Below are 27,019 nucleotides of genomic sequence, written 5' to 3'. Positions count from 1 at the left end.
ATAATTATAATATAAATAATTAGATATATATATATATAATATCATATTAAACATTATATTATCAGGCATAACATTAGTTAGCCTAAATTTATAGATTTAAAAAAATAAAACCACTAGAGCGCAGAGAGATTAAGTAACTTACCCAAGATTGCACAGCCATATAAGAAGAGACACTGGGATTCAGAGACTTGTTTTAGAGACTCTTGAGTATCACCACTGTGAAATACTGCCTCTCAAAATAACACATTGCTGACATTATCTTAAACAAATGAACATATTTTAACACCTTACTTGCTATCACTTTGGTGTGGTGATATATAGTACCATGGCTAATGGAATAAACAGATTCAGGAATGGAATCTGCATAAGAAAATACAAAAATAACTACAGAGCATCCAGAATTCTGAAGTCTTGTAACATAGTCCCATTGGACTGAAGCCCACATACTAAGTAAGTGTAAAGGTGGATACATAGATATCTTTGATCTTTTATTCTTGACTGACCAAATCTTTTTAAAATCCTCTTCATAGTTCGCTGATTTTTCACAGTAAGAATTAGAAAGTACTGTCAACCAAAACAGCCACAATGACAAGAAAAAACATTAAGTTCTCAGATTTCCTTGCTGTGAGGGAACCAGAATGTGACTTCCATTCAGCCAATCAGGCAATTCATGCAAGAGATGGGTGAGGAAGAGAGTAGCATGAATAAAGTAGCCTGAGAAGATTGTTCTTCTGGCCAAAGTGCCAGAAGGGGCAGCTGGGGTTAGAGCTGCCCATATCCTGTGTGGAGTGTGGTCAGTGGCAAAGAACAGGTGATGATGGTGGTGTTTTTGCTTCCAGCATGGTGGGCTTCACTCCTGGCTGTGTTGTTCCTGGCTTTGCTTTCCCCACTGGATAATGCATAACATTGTTTCTCCATTCATCCTAAGGGTTCTGTGAACTTCCTACTGCCTTTAATAAATCCTGTTGGCTTAAACTAGCTAGAGTCATGTGTCATTTATCTATTGCTGTGTAATAAGTCACCCCCAAATTTAGTGACTTGAAACAATGACCATGTTGCTCTTTTTAAAGTTCTGCGGCTCAGTAATTCAGGCTCGGTTTAGATGGGCAGCCCTCCCACTGGACTTTCCTGGGGTTACTCTTGTGTCTACTGCCATCCCAGAACTTGACCCTAAGTGGATGATCCAAAGCAGCCTTATACATGTCTAGCAGTTAGCTGAAGCTCTTGGCTGAGGTGTCCAGACCTGATCTCAGAAGTCACATACCACTGTTTTCCCCACTTGTGTTGAAAGTTGTTGAAAGATATGAAGTCAAATCTTGAGTCTCATATAGTCTGACTAGGGAAAACATACCTGATAAGAATTATAACACAGTGAGACTGGATATGATTGAATTAAACATTGAGGATGATGAGAGTATAAAATGTACAGGATAGGATATGACAAAGACAAAGAAAAAAAAAACAGAAATGAACTGTGTGCTTATGTGTGGAGATACTTGGAGGGCGCTAATTACAAACCTGAGCTTTGCTGGAGTAAACTGATGATGTGGGAGGTTACAAGACATAGAGTGAGAAAAAAGCAGAAACAAGCTCAGGAGGGTACTTCTGTGTCAGGCAAAGGAGTTGGACTCTGTGAGAGGCAGTGACTCTATCTTAGAGGCAGTGGGTGGGCAATGAGAAATTTTAATCAGTGGTGAAAGCTGGTGCCATATCTGCTTTAGGAAGATCACTCTGGAAACCATGAGCAAAGTAGATCTGAAAGCAGCAAGACCTTGCCTACCCTGGGGATAGCCCAAGGGCATCTTGGAGCCTTTAACAATATATGTCTCTGGTTTCCCTTATATCAAATTTTCAAACTGAAACACTGTCCACTAGAATATCATTAAGGTACTCTCATGCACAGTTTAAGCAACTCACAGTTGGAAATGCCTAGATACTTTAAGAGAGGGTTATTTGATTTATTTTTTTCTAGTCTACAATAAAATAAAAAAATAAATGGCTCATACCTATGCCCACAGCACTCCCTCTACATAAACCAGTCTCAATTTAGATTATTAGATCAAACTGGCTTCTACTCAAAAGCTACTTTTGGATAGAAAGATGAATATAAAATTCCTGACAATACAGAGGAAAAATTTTGGGGTAGGTCTAAAAGCAGCAGCTGGCTCAGTTGATTGAGTCTGACACTTGGCTTCAGCTCAGGTTATGATTTCAGGATGGTGAGATCAAGCCCTGTGTCAGGCTCTGTGCTCAGCAAGGAGCCTGCTAGATTCTCTTCCTCTCCCTCTGTCCCTCACCACCTCACTCTCTTTTTCTCTCTCAAATAATAAATAATATCAAAACAAAATTCTGGGTATGTCTAAATTTGTCACCCATAGTCCTATGTATTCTATCATTCTTTCTGCCCTATTTCTTTCTTTACAGTATTTATCATGATCAGTATTTACAAGTTTATCAGAATATCTCTGTGATCTGTTGCCATTACTAGACTGGCAGCCCCATGAGCACCAACCATGTCTCTATTTACTTTGCTCACACTGCTCAGCATAGTATCTGTCACACAAAAGTCAATGGGTTTGTAAACATGATGAGAAGGAAAAAATGATCTCATTTTGTACAAATTCTGTTTTCCAAAGAAAGCTTCATGACTGCCACTCAAATCTGTCTTATGAAAGCTAAGTTGCTGAGGTACCATATGTGGTGATAAAAGCAGGGCCTTTGGAGTCCAGTACACTAGGGTCAAAGCTTGCATTTGCACAAGTGGCTCTATAATTTTGGAGAATGTATATTAATGTCCTGTGGTGGCCATAATAAATTACCAGAAACTGAGTGACTTAAAACAACACAGAAATGTTCTTGCACACAGTTCTAGAGACCAGAAGTCTGCAACCAAGGAGCAAACAGGACCACACTCCCTCCAGATTTCTAGAAGATAACACTATCTTGACTCTTTCCGATTTGGGTTACTCCTGCTATTCCTTGGTTTGTAGCAGCATAAGTTCAAACTCTGCCTCTGTCTTCACATGGAAATCATGTCTCTGTGTATATTAGTCTGTGTTTCCAAGAAACAGAACCAATAGGTTATACATATAAAAATTAGGTCATGTGACTATAGAAGCTAAGAAGTCCCAAGAGCCATAGCTGGGAAGTCAGAAACCCAGCAAAGCCCACAGTATTGTTCCAATACAAATCAAAGGAATGAGAACCAGGAGAAATGATAGTGTAATTTCCAACCTGAGCCCAAATCCAAAGGCAAAAATGATCAATGTTCCCAGCTTGAAGACAGTCAAACAGAAAGAGAATTGTTTCTTACCCAGCTTTTTATTCTAGTCAAACTTCCAGTGGATTTGATGTGTCCCACCCACACTGGGAAGTGTAATCTGCTTTACTCAAGTCTATAGATTCAAATGCTAATCTAATCTAGAAACACCATTATAGGCTTGCCTGAAATATGTTTAGCCAAACATCTGAGAAATCTTGTGGCCCAGTCAAGTTGACATACAAAATAAATGATCACACTGTGTTTTCTCCCTTTCTGTCTCTTATAAGGATATTCTCATCTGACTTAGGGCCTACTCAAATTTAGTATGACTACTTTTCATTCCTTACATTAATTAGGTCTGCAAAGACCCTATTTCTATATAAGATCACATTCACATGTACTAGAAGTTAGGACTTGGACACTTCTTTTATTAGAACACAATTATATTCATTACTATATTAGTTTACTAGGACTTCCATAACAAAATACCATAGACTGGAAGATTTTAACAACAGAAATTTATTTTCTCATAGTTCTGAAGGCTGGCAGTCATTGAAGGAGTTAGCCTCACTTGCTAGAGCTTTGAAGGAGATAGTCTCACCTTTGGAGTCATTCTTCTATTTTTTTGGAAGAATACTTTATTTTTATAGCTAGCTCACTCTATTGGTTTATCCCATACAATCATGGAATCCTGACAACCTTCCTACATGTTGCTCCATTTTTGTCCCCAGCATTCCCAGCTGGTTGTGTTTCTGTGTTTCTGTTTCTATAACTCCATCTCTATTTCTGGCTTCTGCTGAGATGCTTGGTTAGATCCATGAGTCACACCCATAATCTCTTCAGCAAATGATTTTTTTTTTTTCCAGCAATGCTCTTGATGTGCTCTCCAGAACACATTACCTCATGTTTTTCTGATATGGATAGACGGAGAAGTTTTCAAATCTTCAAGTTCTGATTCATTTTTGCTTAACACTTCTTTCAATTACCTCTCCTCTTATATTTTCCTAAGCACAGTAAGAAGAAACCAGGGTAGGCCTTCAATATTTTGCTTAGAAATAAACTTACAAATAGGTCACTTACAAAATCTCTGCTTTCCTCAAAACATAGAATATGATTTGGCCAAGTTACTTGCCACTTTATAACAGGGATCATTTTCCCTCCAGTTTCCAATAATGTGATCCCTATTTCTGTCTGAGAATTCACCAGAATCATCTTTAATGTTCATATTCCTAGCACCAACCCCTTCTAGACTTTTTTGAGCATGCACCTCAAAACATTTCTAGTGTCTACCCATCGGCCAATTCCAAGGCCATTTCCACATTTTTAGTTTTTCTTTTCTTTTTTTTTTTAAGATTTTATTTATTTATTTGACAGAGAGAGGGAGAGAGAGATCAGAAGTAGTCTGAGCAGCAGGCAGAAAGAGAAGGAGAAACAGGCTCCCTGCTAAGCAGAAAGCCCGATACAGGGCTTGATCCCAGGACCCTGAGATCATGACCTGAGCCCAAGGCAGAGGCTTAACACACTGAACCCCCCAGGTGTTCCTTTTTTTTAATAGAAGCACCTCACTTCTCAGTCCTGAAATCTGTATTACTTTTCTAGGGCTGTCATAACAAAATAATGCAAACAGGGTGGCTTAATAAAGAAGAATTGGTTTTTTACCACTCTAGAGGCTTGAAGTCCAATATCATGGTGCAGCAGATTTGGTTTTCTCTGAGTCCTCTCTCCTTGACTTGTAGATGACCACCTTGTTGCTGCCTCTTCATATGGTTGTCTCTCTGTGCACACACAGCCCTAGTGTGTCTTTCTTTTTTTGTCCAAATGTCATCTTCTTATAAGAACACTAATCAGATTGGATCAATGCTTACTTATGTGATCTTGTTTAATCATAATTATCTCTTTAAAGTCTCCATCTCCAAATATATTCTGAGAAACTAGATGTTTTATACAAAAAGAATAAGTTCAAAGACTCCAAGATAGGAAAGGAGTGTCATTCTCTACTTAAGAAAAAAAATGATAGTGATTAAAAAAAGTGTGAAGTGTGATTGCAGTGTGTTGATTGAGGGAAAGAGTCACAGTCTAGAATGTCCTACTTTTAAAACATAATGATATATTCCCAATGAGGAAGAAATGGTTGAAGGATTTTAAGCCAAGGAATAAAAAATCTAAAATATACTTTTCAAAGGATACTGTCAATCATGTGAAAAACTATAAATTCCAGCTCAGCCACAGCAAATCTGTCCCAGAGATTACCCTAAAACTTTATATGAAACAAAAACTTTATATAAAACAAAACAATTTAAAAACTCTGAAAATCAAATAAAATAAACAGAGTGTAGGAAAGAGTCAAAACTTAGATAACAGACATTGTAGGGTTGAATTTACTTAATTTTTTTTCTTATTCTGTGGCTTTGCTCTGGTGGCAGTCCTAAGCCGCACTACTGCATGTCCATGTCCATGTCAGTGAAATCCCAACAGGAGTGAGGAGGGTGCAGAAAAAGTTTTGAGAAAATAATGACCTAAAAGTTCCCTAATATCATGAAAGATACAAATTTGCAATTTCAAAGAGCACAGTCAACCCCAAACATAAAAACTAAAGAAAACAATGCCTAGACATTATAATCAAATCAGTATTTTGAAAATAAAAGACAAAAAAAAAAAAACAACATAAAAATAAAAACAGTACTTTGTGGAACTAGAGAAATACAACACATTACATCATGTAGAGGAACAGTGGTTAAAAAAAAACATGAATTTATCATCAGAAACTATGGAAGACAAAAGAAAGTGGAACAACACTTTGAAATGCTGAAAGACAAATAAAATAAATAAAATGTTGAAAGAAGGGGCACCTGGGTAGCCCAATCATTAAGAGTCTGCCTTCCTCTCAGGTCCTGGAATCAAACCCCTCAGCAGGCTTCCCTCTCCCTCTCCCACTCCCCCTGCTTGTATTCCCTCTCTTGCTGACTCTGTCAAATAAATAAATAAAATCTTAATTTTTTTTAAATATGCTGAAAGAAAAATCTTGTAATTCATATCCAGTGGAAATATTTAATAGAAGTGATCACAAAATAAATTTTAGATGAAGGACAACTCTGAGTATTAATTTTCAGAAATTCTGATCTAAAAAATATATAAAATATTGTCTTTATATTAAAGGCTAATACTACTGTAGGGAAACTTGGGCCTTTCGAAATAAAAGTAAAAGCATGCTTAGATGGCTCAGTCAGTTATGCATCTGCCTTCAGCTCAGCTCATGACCCTGGGAATCTGGGATTGAGCCTCACATGAGGCTTCCTGCTTAGTGAGTCTACTTCTCCCTCTCTGTTTGCCCCTTCCCAGCACTCATGCTTTCTCTCTCTCTCTCTCTCTCTCAAATAAATAAATAAAATCTTTCAAAAAAAAAAAGTAAAAACAACATAAATTGTAAATATATGGGTTAATATAAAAGTCTGTTTTCTCCTCTTAAATCCTTGAAAATATGCATGAGTATTGAAAGTAAAAATGATAATATTGTTTGGCAGGGTACTCATTGTGAAAGTAGTGCATGTAACACCATAACATAAATGTCAGAGGAGAATGATAAAGATACTGGTATGGTTGCAAAACTTCTGACTCTTGAACTACTAAAATAATAACATTATGTACACAATAAAAGTTTAATCCTTAGAACAAACACAATAAATATATAATAAATTCAACAGTATATGAAAAAAAATCCAAGGGATAAAAATTCAACTGAATAAAGTGAAAGCAGGAAAGGGAGAACAGAGAAACAAAACTCAGGAAGGACAAACATAAAACCAATGATAAATAGCAGACCTAAATCCAACCAAATCAATCTCACAGTAAATGAAAATGATCTAAAGACAGTTATTGGAATCTTAAACTGTCAGGTTGGAGAATATTAAAACAACCTAATATATATGGTATTAGGTTGTTTTAATATATATTGTATATATTATTTATATTATATATATTATATATATATACTCTATGCATATTATATATATTTATTTATTTACATTAAAAAACTCTAATATAAAGATGCAAATAGATAAAAGTTTTAAAATGAAATAAAGTGTAATATTGCAAAAAAATCATTAATCTAAAGAAAGGTTAGGTGCCAATATTAATATCAAAGAAAGTAGACCTTAGCACAATAAAAATTATCAGGAATAAAGAGAAAAATTACACAATAATATAACAATCAATTTACCAAGAAGATTTTAAAGATTTTATCTATTTATTTTGACAGAGAGGTCACAAGCAGGCAGAGAGGCAGGCTGAGAGAGAGGAGGAAGCAGACTCCCCGCTGAGCAGAGAGGCTGACACGGGGCTCGATTCCAGGACCCTGGGATCATGACCTGAGCTAAAGGCAGAGGCTTTAACCCACTCAGCCACCCAGGCACCCCAAGAAGGTTTTAAATTTACAAGTGTGTATGCACTTAAGAAGAGAGTTTTTTTTTTTTTTTTCAGCATAACAGTATTCATTATTATTGCACCACACCCAGTGCTCCATGCAATAAGAAGAGAGTTTTAATACATAAAATAAACATGAAAACATGATAGAACTGAAAGTAGATATTAAGCAAATCCAATAATTTTAGTTGTATATTTCAACATTCTTTATTCAGTGTACAGAAAAGGTAACCAGAAAATCAATAAGACCATAGAAGACCAGAACAACGCTAACAACAGATTTGATCTATTTGATATTTACACACTACTCCACTCAAGAACAGCAGGATACAAATTCTTTTTAAATGCCCACTGGACATTTGCCAAGATATGGACATCTGAGCCATAAAATAAAATTCAGCAACTTAAAAAATGTAGAAAATAGACTCCTTAATTTCTCTTTCTTCTGTCTTGTTGTTGGTGTAGAGAAATGCAACTGATTTCTGTGCATTGATTTTATATCCTGACACTTTACTGAATTCCTGTACAAGTTCTAGCAGTTTTGGAGTGGAGTCTTTTGGGTTTTCCACATAGAGTATCATATCATCTGCGAAGAGTGATAGTTTGACTTCTTCTTTGCCGATTTGGATGCCTTTAATTTCCTTTTGTTGTCTGATTGCTGAGGCTAGGACTTCTAGTACTATGTTGAATAGCAGGGGTGATAACGGACATCCCTGCCGTGTTCCTGACCTTAGCGGAAAAGCTTTCAGTTTTTCTCCATTGAGAATGATATTTGCGGTGGGTTTTTCATAGATGGCTTTGATAATATTGAGGTATGTGCCGTCTATCCCTACACTTTGAAGAGTTTTGATCAGGAAGGGATGCTGTACTTTGTCAAATGCTTTTTCAGCATCTATGGAGAGTATCATATGGTTCTTGTTCTTTCTTTTATTAATGTGTTGTATCACATTGATTGATTTGCGGATGTTGAACCAGCCTTGCAGCCCTGGAATAAATACCACTTGGTCGTGGTGAATAATCCTTTTAACGTACTGTTGAATCCTATTGGCTAGTATTTTGGCGAGAATTTTTGCATCTGTGTTCATCAAGGATATTGGTCTGTAGTTCTCTTTTTTGTTGGGATCCTTATCTGGTTTTGGGACCAAGGTGATGCTGGCCTCATAAAATGAGTTTGGAAGTTTTCCTTCTATTGCTATTTTTTGGAACAGTTTCAGGAGAATAGGAATTAGTTCTTCTTTAAATGTTTGGTAGAATTCCCCCGGAAAGCCGTCTGGCCCTGGGCTTTTGTTTGTTTGGAGATTTTTGATGACTGTTTCAATCTCCTTACTGGTTATGGGTCTGTTCAGGCTTTCTATTTCTTCCTGGTTCAGTTGTGGTAGTTTATATGTCTCTAGGAATGCATCCATTTCTTCCAGATTGTCAAATTTGTTGGCGTAGAGTTGCTCATAGTATGTTCTTATAATTGTCTGTATTTCTTTGGTGTTCGTTGTGATCTCTCCTCTTTCATTCATGATTTTATTTATTTGGGTCCTCTCTCTTTTCTTTTTGATAAGTCTGGCCAGGGGTTTATCAATCTTATTAATTCTTTCAAAGAACCAGCTCCTAGTTTCGTTGATTTGTTCTATTGTTTTTTTGGTTTCTATTTCATTGATTTCTGCTCTGATCTTTACGATTTCTCTTCTCCTGCTGGGTTTAGGGTTTCTTTCTTGTTCTTTCTCCAGCTCCTTTAGGTGTAGGGTTAGGTTGTGTACCTGAGACCTTTCTTGTTTCTTGAGAAAGGCTTGTACCACTATATATTTTCCTCTCAGGACTGCCTTTGTTGTGTCCCACAGATTCTGAACCGTTGTGTTTTCATTATCATTTGTTTCCATAAATTTTTTCAATTCTTCTTTGATTTCCTGGTTGACCCATTCATTCTTTAGAAGGATGCTGTTTAGTCTCCATGTATTTGGGTTCTTTCCAAATTTCCTCTTGTGATTGAGTTCTAGCTTTAGAGCATTGTGGTCTGAAAATATGCAGGGAATGATCCCAATCTTTTGATACTGGTTGAGACTTGATTTAGGACCAAGAATGTGATCTATTCTGGAGAATGTTCCATGTGCACTAGAGAAGAATGTGTATTCTGTTGCTTTGGGATGAAATGTTCTGAATATATCTGTGATGTCCATCTGGTCCAGTGTGTCATTTAAGGCCTTGATTTCCTTGTTGATCTTTTGCTTGGATGATCTGTCCATTTCAGTGAGGGGAGTGTTAAAATCCCCTACTATTATTGTATTCTTGTCGATGTGTTTCTTTGATTTTGTTATTAATTGGTTTATATAGTTGGCTGCTCCCACGTTAGGGGCATAGATATTTAAAATTGTTAGATCTTCTTGTTGGACAGTTCCTTTGAGTATGATATAGTGTCCTTCCTCATCTCTTATTATAATCTTTGGCTTGAAATCTAATTGATCTGATATAAGGATTGCCACTCCTGCTTTCTTCTGATGTCCATTAGCATGGTAAATTCTTTTCCACCCCCTCACTTTAAACCTGGAGGTGTCTTCGGGTGTAAGATGAGTTTCTTGTAGGCAACATAAGGAGTCCATCCCATTTACAATTGCACCCAAAACTATAAGATACCTAGGAATAAACCTAACCAAAGAGACTAAGAATCTATACTCAGAAAACTATAAAGTACTCATGAAAGAAATTGAGGAAGACACAAAGAAATGGAAAAATGTTCCATGCTCCTGGATTGGAAGAATAAATATTGTGAAAATGTCTATGCTACCTAAAGCAATCTACACATTTAATGCAATTCCTATCAAAGTACCATCCATTTTTTTCAAAGAAATGGAACAAATAATCCTAAAATTTATATGGAACCAGAAAAGACCTCGAATAGCCAAAGCAATATTGAAAAAGAAAGCCAAAGTTGGTGGCATCACAATTCCGGACTTCAAGCTCTATTACAAAGCTGTCATCATCAAGACAGCATGGTACTGGCACAAAAACAGACACATAGATCAATGGAACAGAATAGAGAGCCCAGAAATGGACCCTCAACTCTATGGTCAACTCATCTTCGACAAAGCAGGAAAGAATGTCCAATGGAACAAAGACAGCCTCTTCAATAAATGGTGTTGGGAAAATTGGACAGCCACATGCAGAAAAATGAAATTGGATCGTTTCCTTACACCACACACGAAAATAGACTCAAAATGGATGAAGGATCTCAATGTGAGAAAGGAATCCATCAAAATCCTCGAGGAGAACACAGGCAGCAACCTCTTTGACGTCAGCCGCAGCAACATCTTCCTAGGAACATCACCAAAGGCAAGGGAAGCAAGGGCAAAAATGAACTTTTGGGATTTTATCAAGATCAAAAGCTTTTGCACAGCAAAGGAAACAGTTAAAAAAACCAAAAGACAACTGACAGAATGGGAGAAGATATTTGCAAATGACATATCAGATAAAGGGCTAGTGTCCAAAATCTATAAAGAACTTAGCAAACTCAACACCCAAAGAACAAATAATCCAATCAAGAAATGGGCAGAGGACATGAACAGACATTTCTGCAAAGAAGACATCCAGATGGCCAACAGACACATGAAAAAGTGCTCCATATCACTCAGCATCAGGGAAATACAAATCAAAACCACCATGAGATATCACCTCACACCAGTCAGAATGGCTAAAATTAACAAGTCAGGAAATGACAGATGCTGGCGAGGATGCGGACAAAGGGGAACCCTCCTACACTGTTGGTGGGAATGCAAGCTGGTGCAACCACTCTGGAAAACAGCATGGAGGTTCCTCAAAATGTTGAAAATAGAACTACCCTATGACCCAGCAATTGCACTGCTGGGTATTTACCCTAAAGATACAAACATAGTGATCAGAAGGGGCACATGCACCCGAATGTTTATAGCAGCAATGTCTACAATAGCCAAACTATGGAAAGAACCTAGATGTCCATCCACAGACGAATGGATAAAGAAGATGTGGTATATATACACAATGGAATACTATGCAGCCATCAAAAGAAATGAAATCTTGCCATTTGCGACGACGTGGATGGAACTAGAGGGTATCATGCTTAGCGAAATAAGTCAATCGGAGAAAGACAACTATCATATGATCTCCCTGATATGAGGGAGAGGAGATGCAACATGGGGGGTCGAGGGGGTAGGAGAAGAGTAAATGAAACAAGATGGGATTGGGAGGGAGACAAACCATAAGTGACTCTTAATCTCACAAAACAAACTGAGGGTTGATGGGGGCAGGGGTTTGGGAGAGGGGGTGGGGTTATGGATATCGGGGAGGGTATGTGCTATGGTGAGTGCTGTGAAGTGTGTAAACCTGGCGATTCGCAGACCTGTACCCCTGGGGATAAAAATATATGTTTATAAAGCTGTAAAAAAAAAAAAAAAAAAAAAAAGAAAGAAAGGATGAATCCCCAAGTTTTGTAGCAACATGGACGGGACTGGAAGAGATTATGCTGAGTGAAATAAGTCAAGCAGAGAGAGTCAATTATCATATGGTTTCACTTATTTGTGGAGCATAACAAATAGCATGGAGGACAAGGGGAGATGGAGAGGAGAAGGGAGTTGAGGGAAATTGGAAGGGGAGGTGAACCATGAGAGACTATGGACTCTGAAAAACGATCTGAGAATTTTGAAGGGGTGGGGGGTGGGAGGTTGGGGGCACCAGGTGGTGGGTATTGTAGAGGGCACGGATTGCATGGAGCACTGGGTGTGGTGCAAAAATAATGAATACTGTTATGCTGAAAAAAAAATAAAAAAATTTATATAAAAAATAAAAAAAATGTAGAAAATATCTAAAGTTTAGATTGTGATTATGAAAGAATTGAAATTGATATCAGTAGCAGAACAATATCTTGAAAATCTACAAATGCTTGAAAATAAGATGTAGTTCTAAAAGGTCTATGCATCGAAAGGAATTCAAAAGTGAAATTGAAAAACATTTTGATTGAAAAAAAACTTAAAATAGACACCAAACAAAGTAAGATAATGTTAAAACAATGCTTAGGGAAAAAATATAGCAAGATATACTTTTATTATAATAAAACCAAAAGTTTTAAATTCATAATTCCATAATTAAACTTAAAAAAAAAAAACTGGTTACATAAGATCAAATTAAACCCAAAGCAAACAAAATAAGAGAAATAATAAAGATAATATCAGAAATGATACCAATACTATTCAAATTCTTCTAGAAAATATGTGCACACATTCAAATTTTGTTTTATAAATCCAGAATGATCCAAACCAGAGTCAAGCATTGAAATGACACTACATATCAATATTCTTTATGAATGTAAAAGTAATGAGCAGAAAATTAATAAGTTAAACACAAAAATATTTTTAAAAATAATGCCTCACGATCAATGTTTGTCCTGAAAATTCAGAGCAGATACACCATTTGAAAATCAAGTAGTATAATTCACCATTTCAAGAAACGAAATAAAAGAAATCATTCCAATAAATGCCAAGAAAGTACTTGACAAAATTAAAAATTCATTCACACCAAAACCCCTTAATAACAAGAAATAGAAAAGAACTTTAATAACTTGATATTTAATGGTGAACAACTGAATACTATTTTCTTAAGACTGAGATCAAGAATGGATGTTTTCTCTTGACACTCAAATTCAATATCAAATAGGAGGTCTGAGACAGCACATAAAGGCAAATAAGTGATTAGATAATAAATAGATGGTAGTTATAGATGATAGATAAGATAGGAATTGGAAAAGAAGAATAAAACTGTTTTCACAACATAGAAAACTCAAAGAATCAACAAAAAGATTCTCAAAGTAAATAAACATGTGTGTAGTATAGAACATCAATATAAAAATCAATTTTATATTTTTCTCTACCAATGAAAACCTAGAAATTGAAATTTGAAAAATAACATCTGAAACTATGAAATAGTTATTAAAACTAATCAGGGTGTCTGGGTGGCTAAGTTGGCAAAGCCTCTGCCTTCAGCTCAGGTCATGATTTCAGGGTCGTGGGATCGAGCCCCACATCAGGCTCCCTGCTGAGTGGGGATCCTGCTTCTCCCTCTCCTTCTGCTGCTCCCCCTGCTTGTGCTTTCCCTCTCTCTCTCTCACTCTCTCTGACGAATAAATAAAATCTTTTTAAAAACTAATCAAATATGTGCAATGAAAACTATAATACACTGGTAAAAAGAAGTCAATATGGATTTTTTTTAAAAGATTTTATTTATTTATTTAACACAGAGAGAGATCACAAGTAGGCAGAGAGGCAGGCAAAGAGAGAGGGGAAAGCAGGCTCCCCGCTGAGCAGAGAGCCTGATGCAGGGCTCCATCCCAGGACCCTGAGATCATGACCTGAGCCAAAGGCAGAGGCTTAACCCACTGAGCCACCCAGGCACCCATCAATGTGGATTTAAGTAGAGGAATATACTGAGTTCGCGGATTTGAAGACACAGAATTAAGATATCAGTTCTCCCCCCAGTAGATCCATATATTTAATGAAAGCTCAATTAAAATCACATCAGGTAGGTTTTTTTTAAAATAAATATTCACAAGTTGATTATAAAGTTCATTTGAAGAGTCAAAGACTGAAATAACCAACATAATTTTGAAAATGAAGAAAGTTAAAAGATACAATCTCCCTGATCTTAAGACATATTACAATAAATAAATAAATAAAAATCTAGATAGTGTGGCATTAATGACAGGGTAGATATATAGAGCAGTGAAGTAGAACAGAGATGTAGGTATAAACCCCTACATCTGTCAAAAATGAAAAGGGAGTTCAATGGGGGAATGTAGGCTTTCTAGTATGTGGTACTTAAAGAATTGAGAAAAAAGATCCCTCCCCTCTTCTGAACAGAAAGATAGATAGAAAGAAAGAAAGAAAGAGAAAGACCTTAACACGTATTATATACCTTTTACAAAATAAGTGACTCTAAACTGATAACGGATTTGACTGTGAAAAGCTAAAACTATAAAACTTTGTGATTTGGGGCTAAGTGAAGATATTTTAACTATGACATGAAAAATCACGATCTAGAAAAAAAAGAAGATAAATTAAACTTAATCAAATTTTAAAACTTACTCTCTGTGAAAGACCCTGCGAAGAGAGTAAAAGACTAGACATAGTGTGGGATAAAATATTTGCAAAACTCATACTGACAAAGAATATATAACAAATTTTCACCAAAAAAAATACAGATGGCAAATAAGCACATGAAAAGATGCTCAACATTGCATATTATATGTAACATTATAATATATAATACTATATATACAAAAATACTATCTCTATATCTACAGATATAGATACGTGAAACGAAAAGATGTGCAATTATATATAGACTATATATATATGCTCCAAGTGCTCAAGTCCTGGCAGAAATACAGAGCAACTGGAGCTTTCTCCTACATTCTCATGAGTGTGAAAAATTGTAAAGCCACTTTGGAAAACAGTTTAGCAGTTTCTTATAAAGTCAAATGTGTTCATACCATATGACTCCTAACAAAGGAAATTAATGATGAGAAATACAGTTATGTTTTAAAAAAATCCAGTATAACTTCATTCTCATTCTGAACTGGAAATCTCATTCTGAACTGGAAATAACCTGTAATTCATGAACGGATAAACAAATCGCATCCTATCTCTATAATGGAATGCAACTCAGCAGGAAAAACAAACATAGACACAACAAAATGTGATAGACACAACAACATGAACAAATCTCAGATATGATTTCCTGAGTGACAGAAGCCAGACTTAAAAGGTTATAGGACATAGGATACCATTTCTGTGATATCCTAGAAAAGACAAAAGTGCTGGAACAGAAAGCAGATCAGTGGTTTCCAGGGACCGTGAGTGAAAAGATGGGTTATGTTGAAAAGGAACAGTGAGAGGGAATCTTGGGGAGTAATGAAACTTGTTTTGTGTGCATTTGTCAAAACTTACAGAACCATGAAAGGGTTATTTATTTGAGAAAAAAATGCATTTGAAGAGTGAAAGTTTAGATTACAGGAAGTGAAAATTAATCATGGTACTAATTCTAAAGGAACTGTGGTAGTCAAGGCAAGAAATGGGCCATGAGCTGGGGTTGTGGAGATGGAGAGCAGTGAGCAGTGTGTATTTTCAAAGTTTAACTCAAAGTCTTTGTAACGATTGTAAGTGTTGGATTAAGGGAGAATAATCATGTAACAATTAAATTGCAGTTTGGGACTGGATCAGCAGGTTGAATCTTTAGGAGATTTATTGAGACTAAAGGAGGAAACGTTTTGGAAAAGAGTTTGATGAAGGAGTTTAGGAGTTGTACTTTGGAGGCACTCATTATTAAGTATCTGTTGGACAAATATGTGAATTTCACCACTTCAGATGAACCCATTCACAAAGATTTTCCCAGTATCTTAACATGCTGCATACATATAAATCTTCGATCAATCCTTTATCTGGGGGTGCCTGGATGGCTCAGTCACTGGGCATCTGCCCTCAGCTCTGGACATGATCCAGGGTCCTGGGATGGAGCCCTGCATTGTGCTCCCTGCTCAAGTCACTTCTCCCTCCCTCTCCCACTTCCTTTGTTTGTATTCCCTCTCTTGCTGCCTCTATCTCTGTCAAATAAATAAAATATTTTTTAAATCCCTTATCTGAATTTCCTTTTCACTTTCCTCACAAATTATATAAAGTATGTTCTATATATTATATTGTTGACTTTCTGTCCATCCCTGATCCCTTTCTGAAAACCATTCCAAACTCTTAAGTACAATAGTGGTTCTCAATATTATAAAAACTTCATTCTTAGACATTCTGTATGAACCTAATCCAACCCATGGATTCACAGGCATTTCTGAGAGTCTTCTATTTGCCTAGAACCATGTTCCTCTGTAACTGCTGAGACAGGACATTTGTTCCAAAGGAGCTCCTAGTGGTTGGAAAGATAGCACATATGCACACACACACACATACACACATACACACACTACCCCCCCCCCAACACGCACATACACTATTAAGGATTAAAGAACAGTCCAGTTAAACAGGAGGTTCTGAGATTTAAGATTTAAGGCTCTGAGATTTAAATATTATTTACTTGGCTCATGAGAAGCACAAGCTTCATGTGGGAGATATGCCATGACTGGAGCCTGGAAAAATAGGAATGTACTGTCCACACTGAGTCTAGGAGTATGCCAGAATCTTCTTTCCATTGCCAAAATTTGTGCTTATTTATGCTGAAGAGAAAACAATTGAACCAATGTGTGTACAATACTTTGTGAACTGTAATGTGCCATATAATTGTCAGTTCTACCATTATGGTTATTAATGTGTGCATTATTATCCCCTCAATTCATGCACCCTGGCTGTTAAACCTGGGTTTTAAAACCAATGTGTGTAACAGAATAGTGTTTGCTGAGACTGAAATAAAGAGCCACAACGATGTAAATCTGACACATTTTTAGTGTTATGCTGTGTCTAATTGTTATTGTCCACATGGAAATTCAGAAGCAGGGCAAGGGAATGGGAAAAAAAAGACCTGGCCCGGGACTAGGCAGGTTTGTGTTCTGAATTTATCCCTTCCATTAATTACCTCTGTGACAACAGGCAGGGCTCTTTCTCTCTGGGGTCCTCAGATTTACTACCCATAGAGTGAAGGAACAAGAGAACATGTTCTCCCCAGTTCCTTTTGCATATAACCCTGCATGGATTGTATGAGAGCACTGATGAAAGCATGTCAGTTAGAACTTGCTAAATACATTTTAGGAGGGTATGACTGAGCCAAAGGAGAAAGTCAGTGGGGGCAGTCCTCATGGACTTGAGTGATATCTGTTGTGAGAGGCACCCAGCACAGCTGGCCCCAACCATGAGGCTGCCCCGTGCTGGAGGGATGAGAGATGCTGTGTTAACCTCTTGTCCCAGGTGATGTTAAGTTACTGAGGAAAAAAATGTTACATGGATTGGCTGGACTCAAGCTGTTACATTTGATGATTATGAATCCCAAGACCTCCCACTGAGCAAGAGCATTTCCACAGAGAAGTAAATTCTATCAATAATAATAAAAACAATAATGAAAATAGCATCACAGTTATTATAATAATAGCTGGGTTTATTGTGTGTTTTTCCTGTTGAGTAGTCAGACACGATTACAAGCAGTTTGTGTATAAACTCGTATCATCTTCACAACACTATAAAATAGATATCATAATTACCTGAACTTTACAGGTAAGGAAACTGACCCAGAAAAGTTAAGATATATCTTGCAGTAACACCTTAGTAGGTGGCAGTGCTAGAATTTGAATTCAAACACCTTTTCATACAGACATGTATTAGCAAACATAGAACATATGCACCAGTAAAATCAAAGGACTGTATTATTTACCCAAATTTGAGCTTTTTTTTTTTCTTTTTAAAAGTTTAGATTTTATGTATATAACATTTTGCAGCAAAACATACTCTCTTTCTGGTGCATCACTTGACCAAACTCAACTTTTCCTTTGCGATTGTGCAGAGGGTCAGCACCATGTGCAGAGGGACAGCCTCCTTCAGCAGAGTGAGCTGTCCTCCCTGCCACTACACAGGTTTGAATTCATTTTTCTGGTCCACTAATTGCATCAGCTGTTTATGCCTATGGATCTGGCTTATGTCTCAGGCTCAGGAATGGTGTTTTATATGCTTGTGTGGACCCAGTCCTTTCTGCTATTTCTGGAATCGAGTGTTTGTAAATGTTTGATGAAGGAATGCATGTGTAAATGAGTGAATGAGTAGAAAAATGCATTGTCCCAAATGATCCTCCTCACAGCCCTGTGAGCTAAGTAGAGCACCATTCCTAGTCTCCACTTCCCAGAAAACAAAATGAGGCTCAGAGGAATAAAATGTGTTCTCCAAGATCCCGCTGTAACTGAACTAACCTGAGTTCACTCCTTGGCAAGTTATAGACAGAGACTCTATCAAGTAGAGTTACTGCACAAAGGAAACATTATTTACAACAAATAAGGAGAAGATGGGTAATAACTTCTAAAGCTGTGACTCTCCAAAAGTGGGTTTCTTTTATTTAGGGTTAAGATGAATATTCAGAAAGGGGAGTTTTGTCATCAAATATAGAGGTGGGCATAAGTTTGTGAAGGTGTACTTAGAAAACATACCCCTACAGGTATCCTATGTTATGTTAGTGAAGCTTGTTCTCCTCCTAAGACAGAGTCTTTACCATTGTCAGGAAGCAGAGGAACTGTCAGATGAGGGGAAGGGGCTCTGGGCATGCTCCAAGAACTGGGTACAAACTGGATGGGGACTCAGTCTCCATGTTTAGGGTAAGGAAGGCAGGATCTTGCTTACTTTGAACAGTACTGAGAGTTTTACCATTGCTAATGTCTTTGATATGATTAGACTAATGTCCTAGTCTGGTAGTGACTATGAGTTTTTACATTCCTTTGTTTCCTTAAAATCTTTTTGCATTTCTCTGTAATTTTGACACTTCATAGGAAGTTCTGCAAAAATATGCTAGAGCAAGTGAAACCAGAAAAGCATAGATGATGGAAAATGGGGGGGGGGCTTTTCTTTCTTTTCCAGGGGGTCCCTACCTCTTTCTACTTACACCTCCAGTTGTCAGAAACACAAGCCAGGCTAGAAGCCTAAATATCTTGATTCCTGGCCTAATTCTCTGTCCAGCCTGGTGCCCTGTTCAGCCTTGTTCAGCTGACCCTAACTGGGAACTATGTGAAGATATGAGACCTAGGGGTGCCCACAGAGTGGGAACAATGACCACAAACTCCCACCCAGAAGGGTGTTCTTTTGCCTTGCAGTCTTAGCACACCAAACGGGGAGGCATAGAGAGTGACTGGAATACCAGCTTGGAGTTTCTGCCGTTCATTCACTCACTCACTCACTTACTCACTCATTCATTCAATAAGATTTTTTTTTTTTGACTGTCAACTGACTGAATTTCAGCTACTGTTCTGTATTTAGACTCTATCAGTGGGAAAATAGAGAGTCATTGCTCTCATGTAGCTCATGATTCTGTAGTGGACAGAAAATAAGTATATATATATATATGCAGAAAATTTGTTATTTTCCTATCTTTGCCCTTCTAAGCTTTCTTGGAGATGAAAGGCCTTAAGTTCTCAAAACTGTATTTCCCAGTCTCCTTTGCAGTGGGGCCCCTGTAGGACTGATCCATGAGAGGTATTTTCACAGACCTGAATTGGAGGAGAAGGAAAATCCCATAGTCACCTGTGGAGGTTGAGGTAGACAACTGAGCAGAAGCCATGGTGGAGTGAGTAGCAGCCACCAGGCTAATACTTCTGTATCCACATTCTTAAAGTTTTTTAACAGCTGGAGCCTCTTTTCCTAATGTCATTTAAGGCTTTGTCTGATCTTAGATGTTCTAGCTCTTTTAATGATTTTATATGCAAACATTTCCTCTATTGAAATTTTCCCTCTTAGAGTGTTCTCTGCTTCCGAATTGAATTATGATGTCAAGTAGTGATAAATTTGGTGGAACATGCAGCAGAGTAAGTGGAAAGAGAGTGGGTGCTCTTCCCGATATCAGGGAAGGCTTCTCTGAGAGAACTGAATGAAGAGGCCATGCTGACACCTGAGGGAAGTGATTCTAATCCTAGGGAAAGGCAAGAACAAAGGACAAATGGTCAATACATAGTTGCTGTCTTCATAGAAAAACCTCAAGGCCAGTACGACTGTAGGATGTGTGAAAAGGAATAATGGGTAGGAGAGGAGATCAACAAGGGAGGCAGGTCTCAGTTCTGGGAGAAAGTTGAGGGCCAGAAAAGTTGGATTGTACCATTGAAATATTGAGAGAGTGATATGATGTAACACAATAGGGTACCCCATCTCGTCATCAGAGCCCATGCTAATTTATCAGCTGGGCTCTCATATTAATAATTTTATGTGTGTGAAATTATAGAATTCACAGAGAGATTTCATATTGTTTCCCTATCAGATCATCACATTAACCCTGAGATGTTATTACAGTTTTACCAACTAGGAATCTGAAATGTAGGGAATCTGAATAGGACAGAAGCCTGAAGTAAAGCAGGTAGTATCCACTGACTGAAGAATGGATAAAGAAGATTCTCTATGTGTGTATCTACATACACGTATATACACACCGACACATGTACATATAATGGAATATTACTCAACCATAAAAAAGAATGAACTCTTGCCATTTGCAATGACACTGATGGAGTTAGGGGGTATTACGCTAAGTGAAATCAGTCTGCCAGAGAAAGACAAATGCCATATGATTTCACTCATATGTGAACTTTAAGAAACAAAACAAATGGGCAAAGGAAAATAAAAGAAAAGATAGAGAGACAAAATAAGAAACAGATTCTTAACTATAGAGAACAATCTAATGGTTACTGAAGGGGAGATAGGTGGGGGATGGGTGATGTAGGTGGTGAGGATTAAGGAGTGCACTTGTCCTGATGAGAAGCATATGTTGTGTGGGAGTGTTGAATCACATATTGTATACCTGAAAATAATATGACACCATATATTAATTATCTGGAATTTAAATAAAAACTTGGGAAAAAACAGAAGGAGCAATTGAATATCTATAGTAAGAGTATTTTGGGCCTCAGATTGCTTCCTTGACTCAGCTCTGTAGAGAGCTGTCATGTCTATTCTCACCCCAGTGGAAGTTTGGCATTTTTCTTCCCCCTCTGGAGCACTTTCTAAAGTACAGGATACCAGGCACACACCCTAATAATAACCCTCATACTAACCCTAAACATAATCTGACTCTTAACCCCTATACCTAACCATCTGGAGAGTTCTCTGAGCTATAAGATATCAGGCACATACCTTCACACTAACCCTCACCCTCACCCTAACCCTGGCCATAATCCTAACCCTAACCCTAGATCTGAGAAGAAAAAAAAAATGTGGTATACACACGTGCACACACACATACACACAGAGGAATATTACTAAGCCATAAAAATGATTGAAACTCTATCATTTACAATGATATGGGTGGAGCTAGAGAGTAAATACTCTGTTAAGTGAAATAAGTCAGTCTGAGAAAGACAAAGACCATATGACTTCACTCATAGGTAGAATTTAGGAAACAAAACAAATGGGCAAAGGGAAAAAAATAAAAGAGATAGAGGCAAACCAAGAAACAGAGTCTTAACTATAGAGAAAGAACTGATGATTATGGTTGGGGAAGGGGGGCTATGGTAGGGAGAATGAGTGAAATAGGTGATGGGGATTAAGGAGTGCACTTGCTAAGAGGAGCACTGGGTATTTTTTGGAAGTTTGAAATGACTATATTATACACCTGAAAATAATATTATACTGTTTGTCAACTAGCTGGAATTTACATAAAAACTAAAACAAAACCAAGCAGGTAGGATGTGACAGACTCCAGAATCAAATCTAGATCTCTCAATTCAAAGTTCAGGGTGCCTTCTGCTAAACCAGAGATGGCTTTGTGATTTAAATATTGAACTGGCCTTGAAGTGACCTTTCTTCACAGTGTCTAAGGATAAGAGTTAATATTTACAGACCATTTATACTTCATAAAGTGCTGGGAGGTGTCGGACCCATGATGGAGATTGGGTGGGATGCTTCTAGAGTCCCAGGAGTTAAGGTGTTTTTAGGCTTAAGATGCTTGTCAAATGTTGTGCATTCAAAACAATGGAACTTCAATCAAAGTGCAGATTTCCATGTCATAGGGCTAGAGTGTCTAAATTCTGCTTTTGTATCTGGTTCTCAGCTGCCGGGTGGGGTCAGGGCTGCTGGCCCAGAGGCCACACTTGAGTAGCCAGATGCTATAGACCAATATTGGGTTAATTTTTCAATCAAAAAATAGTTTTGAGTTTCCATTCCATGCTTGGGTCTGTGAGAACAGGCATATAGCAATGCTAAGGCTGACAGTATACACTGAAAATTTCAAAAGCAGACTGATTTCTATCTATTAACATAAACCATTTATGAATTAATTTCAAAACCTTTTGCTTTTACTGTCAAAATATCTAGTTTTGGTCTCACTTAAACATGTTTATGAGGAATGTCTCTGAGTTAAAACTCAATGTATTTGCTCGGACATTTTACAATACTAAGGATTGCAAGTTTACTAATTGACTATAGCCCATTAGAGAGTTAATTTTTTAAATTTATTTAATAATTTTTTTGGAATAAGAAATCAATTACTTTTGAAGAATTTAATACCATATGTATATATACACATATATGTGTTTGTGTGTAGTGTGTGTGTGTGTGTATGTTGTATACATATATTTTTTTTTCCATTATAACCAAAGAATGATCTTAGATTAGGGACTATATAATTTTACTTTAATAGCTTTCAGATATAAAATATGGCCATTTACTGAATTATTGAATACACTTAATTGCAGGTTGTATACTGTGAACTATTGATCCAATAATAATTCATGTGGACTATTAAAAAGAAATGATTCATTTTTTATTTTACCATTTGAAACAATGCTTATATATCATTTACAATTGAGAGTTAGGAGCAAAAGATTTTTTAGTGCAATACAATATTTCTAATGCAGGGCAAGCCTTTATGGGAGTCCAAGGTAACATGATATAATCAAAAATTAAATAACTTTAAATTTCAGTAGGGGAAAAAGATACCCTTTGCCTTCAGTTAAATATTTTAATTGAAGGACTATTCACCAGGAGTTATAAACCTTCCCAATGTAACTGAAATATTTAATATGAAATATAAAATATTTTAAGAGTTCTGCAGAGTTCTCAAAAATTAATTGAAGGGGTGTTCTTTCTTTTCTCCTGTTACTTTTTTTTTTTCTTTTTGGGTTCCTAGAAAACAATTTCTTCCTTAGTTCAAGTTTCCATTTACATTAAGAACAAAAGAATTGGGTCACCCAAGAGTTTCAGTAAAGGGTGTTTAGAGTTCATCACTTAGCTAGTGGTTAAAAGACAGTTTAATCCAGTATTTTGCAGGCATGGTGTCTTACTCTGGTTTTTATGCACCCTCCTTTGACTGGTAGTTTCTCAAGTACATCTTCATGCTTTAGTGTTGAGCATCTATCTTTTACTCTGCCAGATCACCTGATATATTATCACTAATCAAGTCCATACTATGTGTGATTCAGATGACTGCCCAGGTCTTATGTGCAAGATCTCATTTAAATGTTTCTGTCATTAGCCCCATTGTATAAGTTGGTAAAATGGAAGGCAAAGAAAATCAATTGAACTTCCAAGTATGTGAATTCAGGAAAGTACCAAGCTCAGAGTCACAAAGCAGCCCTGGGTTTTGCTAACTACTCTCTTGCTATCCTGCCGTCATTGTCCTTGAACCCTTGTGTGGCTGCATTTCTCAGCAAGACTGCTGTGGCACACAGACCTTTAGCAAGGGCAGGAGACTGTTCCCTGAGGAGGGAGCAGCTGATGAAGAGCTTCAAGTGCAGAGGGCTGTGTTCATGGAATGCTAGGATCTGGGGAATGGGGAAGAGGTGGCAGAAGGTGGAAACTGCATAACAGAGAAAGGAATTTAAATGCAAACATTGGAAGAATATGAGTTATTTCCACAAGTTAACCTTGTGATCATAATTATGGCTGCATATACATGTTAGAAAGTAATGTGAAGGACAGGTGGATAGGAATAAATAGCAAAAACAAACAAATGAACAAACAAACAACTCTAATGAATAGTCCAGATGACAAATGATTAGGACATTCATTCAAACTCTCCTCACACTTTACTGTTCATATGAAGTCCCTGGGGATGTTGTTAAAATGTAGAATATGATTCAGTAGTTCTGGGATGAGGACCCAAATTTTGCATTTCTTACAAGCTTCTAGGTGGCACAGGATGCCCCTTCTCCATGGAACAAGTTCAAATAGCATTAAGTAGCAAGAGTGAGAACAGTAGTTCTCAAAGGCTGATTCTGGAGCAACACTATCAACATCATCCAAGAATCAGAACCACAGGTGCTCTGACACTCCCCCCTACTAATTATTCAGAATGTCTGGGGGCGGACTCAGGCATCAGTATTAAGTATAAACATCCCAGGTGATTCTAATGTGCATTTTGAGAATCAGCTTGTTGACAGAGAGCAGAGGAAGTGGGGATGGAGGAAACAATGACACTTGAAACATGTATTTAGGAAGTAAAACCAACAGGGGTCAATGAAAGAGTAGAGCTTTTTTAGATTCTGCTTATGCAAAAAGGGTTCCTAGGATGACCTAATTTTATCCTCAAGCCCATAATTTTTCCCTCAAAAATGAAAGTTTTTATAATCTTTCTCCTGAAAGCATAAGTCATGCTTGGAAAAACCTAACATCTTCTGTCAGGCAATTAAGCAATTTGGACACTTGTTTTAATTAAAACTTGTGCCTAAACAAAAACCCATTGCATAAAAGAGCTTTTTAATGGGACATGAGAATTTCTGGAAAAATGCAGGGTGGTAATATGGATTAAGAATGATGGAGATGACGATTTCCTAAACAAATAAACAAAATTACTTCCAACGTTTATTGTAAACCACCCATGAAATATCTGGCAATCTAAATGGAAAGGGAATGTTCTTGCTTCTTTATATAACACAGTATTTCATGTTAGAGAATGAACTTTAATTAGAACATCACTGGTGTCAAATTAGTAATAAATGTTTAAGACAATTGAGATAGTGAAACTATGGGAACACTGCCACTAATGTAAAATCTGCTGTAAATTGCAAGGAATTTACATTTTCCATTAGCACACAGCTATGAGCATAAAAATGATAAAAGGTTACATACATTTTAGGATGTTCTTTAACATGGTTAAAATTATTGCAAAGAAATGGTGTCTGTAGCACCTACAGTTTCTGGAGCTTACAAATTCATGGGTTCCAGTTTCTGCTTCTTTCCTTTGGAGCTGTGTCATGATGGGAAACCTGGTGACTGTAAGCCTATCTTCTTTGTGAAATGAGAATAAAGGTTGCTGTTCTGGCAGCACATGGATCTTGTGTGGCATGGGGGATGGCAATGTGACTTTATGGAAAAACCATGGACTTTGATATCAAAAAACTTCAGCTCCAGAGTTCCATGTGTTTTGTGTGGTACCACAAAACTGGTGTTGCTCAATTGTTGTCATGAGAATCATATGAAATAACGCAAATAGCAATGGCCACAGTCGCCAAACTGTGGGAAGAACCAAGATGCCCTTCAACAGACAAATGGATAAAGAAGTTATGATCCATATATACAATACAATATTATGCCTCAATCAGAAAGGATGAATACCTAACATTTGTATCAACATGGACAGGATTAGAAGAGATTATGCTGAGTGAAATAAGTCAAGCACAGAGAGTCAATTATCATTATGGTTTCACTTACTTGTGGAAGAGAAGGAATAACACAGAGGACATTGGGAGATGGAGAGGAGAAATGAGTTGGGGGAAATCAGAGGGGGAGACAAACCATAAGAGACTGTGGACTCTAAGAAACAAACAGGGTTTTTGAAGGGAGGGCTGTGGGGGTTGGGTGAGCCTGGTGGTGGGTATTAAGGAGGGCATGTATAGCATGGAGCCCTGGGTCTGGTGTATAAACCATGATTTTGCGACACTGAAAAAAATAAAATTAAATAAAAATTAAAAAAAATAATGCAAATACAAATCATGACATGTAGAAGGTATCTAATAATAGCAATCAGCACCATGCTAATGAACATGAAGATATCTGGTATACTCTGCAGTCATCAGGGGTCACTTTAATTTGTTATTACTTGTGTCCTACTTGCCTCCTTCAAGCACTTCAATTGACATTATGGACACAGCCATAACTAAAACCCTATTAAAACTAGTAATTAACAATAAAAATCTTCCTGTAATATGGAAGGCTTCAGAGAGATAGGTAATTTCTATAAAAGTCTGTGTTGGTAAATTAAAGATGGTCACACATTATTTGACATTCTTTTTTACCAAAATATGGGCTCTATCTCCCTCTCCTTGAATCTAGGCAGGCCCGTGAATGTTTGACGATTGGAGCCCAGGGAAAGTGATGCTTGGCAGTTTCCAGGTTCCACAACTAGACTTTAAGAAGACTGGAAGCTTCTGTATTGGTTTCTGGGAGCCTTGAGTCCCCCCCATTACCTTGCAGAAGAAAGCACATGGAAGGATGTTGCATGGAGAGAGAGGTGGGCAAAGAGAAGCCAGACCTACCAGCTGCCCTGTCTAAGGCACCAGAGTGACACCAGAGTGAAGCATGACTTGAAAATCACAGAATGACTCAACTGATGTCCCATAGGGCAGAACTGCCCTGACTGAGTTCCTGATCTGCAAAAGCATGCAATGTAAAATGCATTTCTTTTAAGTCAGGAAGCTTTGGGTCATTGTTTGGCAGC

The sequence above is a fragment of the Lutra lutra genome, chromosome 2 (assembly GCF_902655055.1).
Source record: "Lutra lutra chromosome 2, mLutLut1.2, whole genome shotgun sequence".
NCBI lineage: Eukaryota > Metazoa > Chordata > Mammalia > Carnivora > Mustelidae > Lutra > Lutra lutra.
This window is presented reverse-complemented; position numbering follows the sequence as displayed.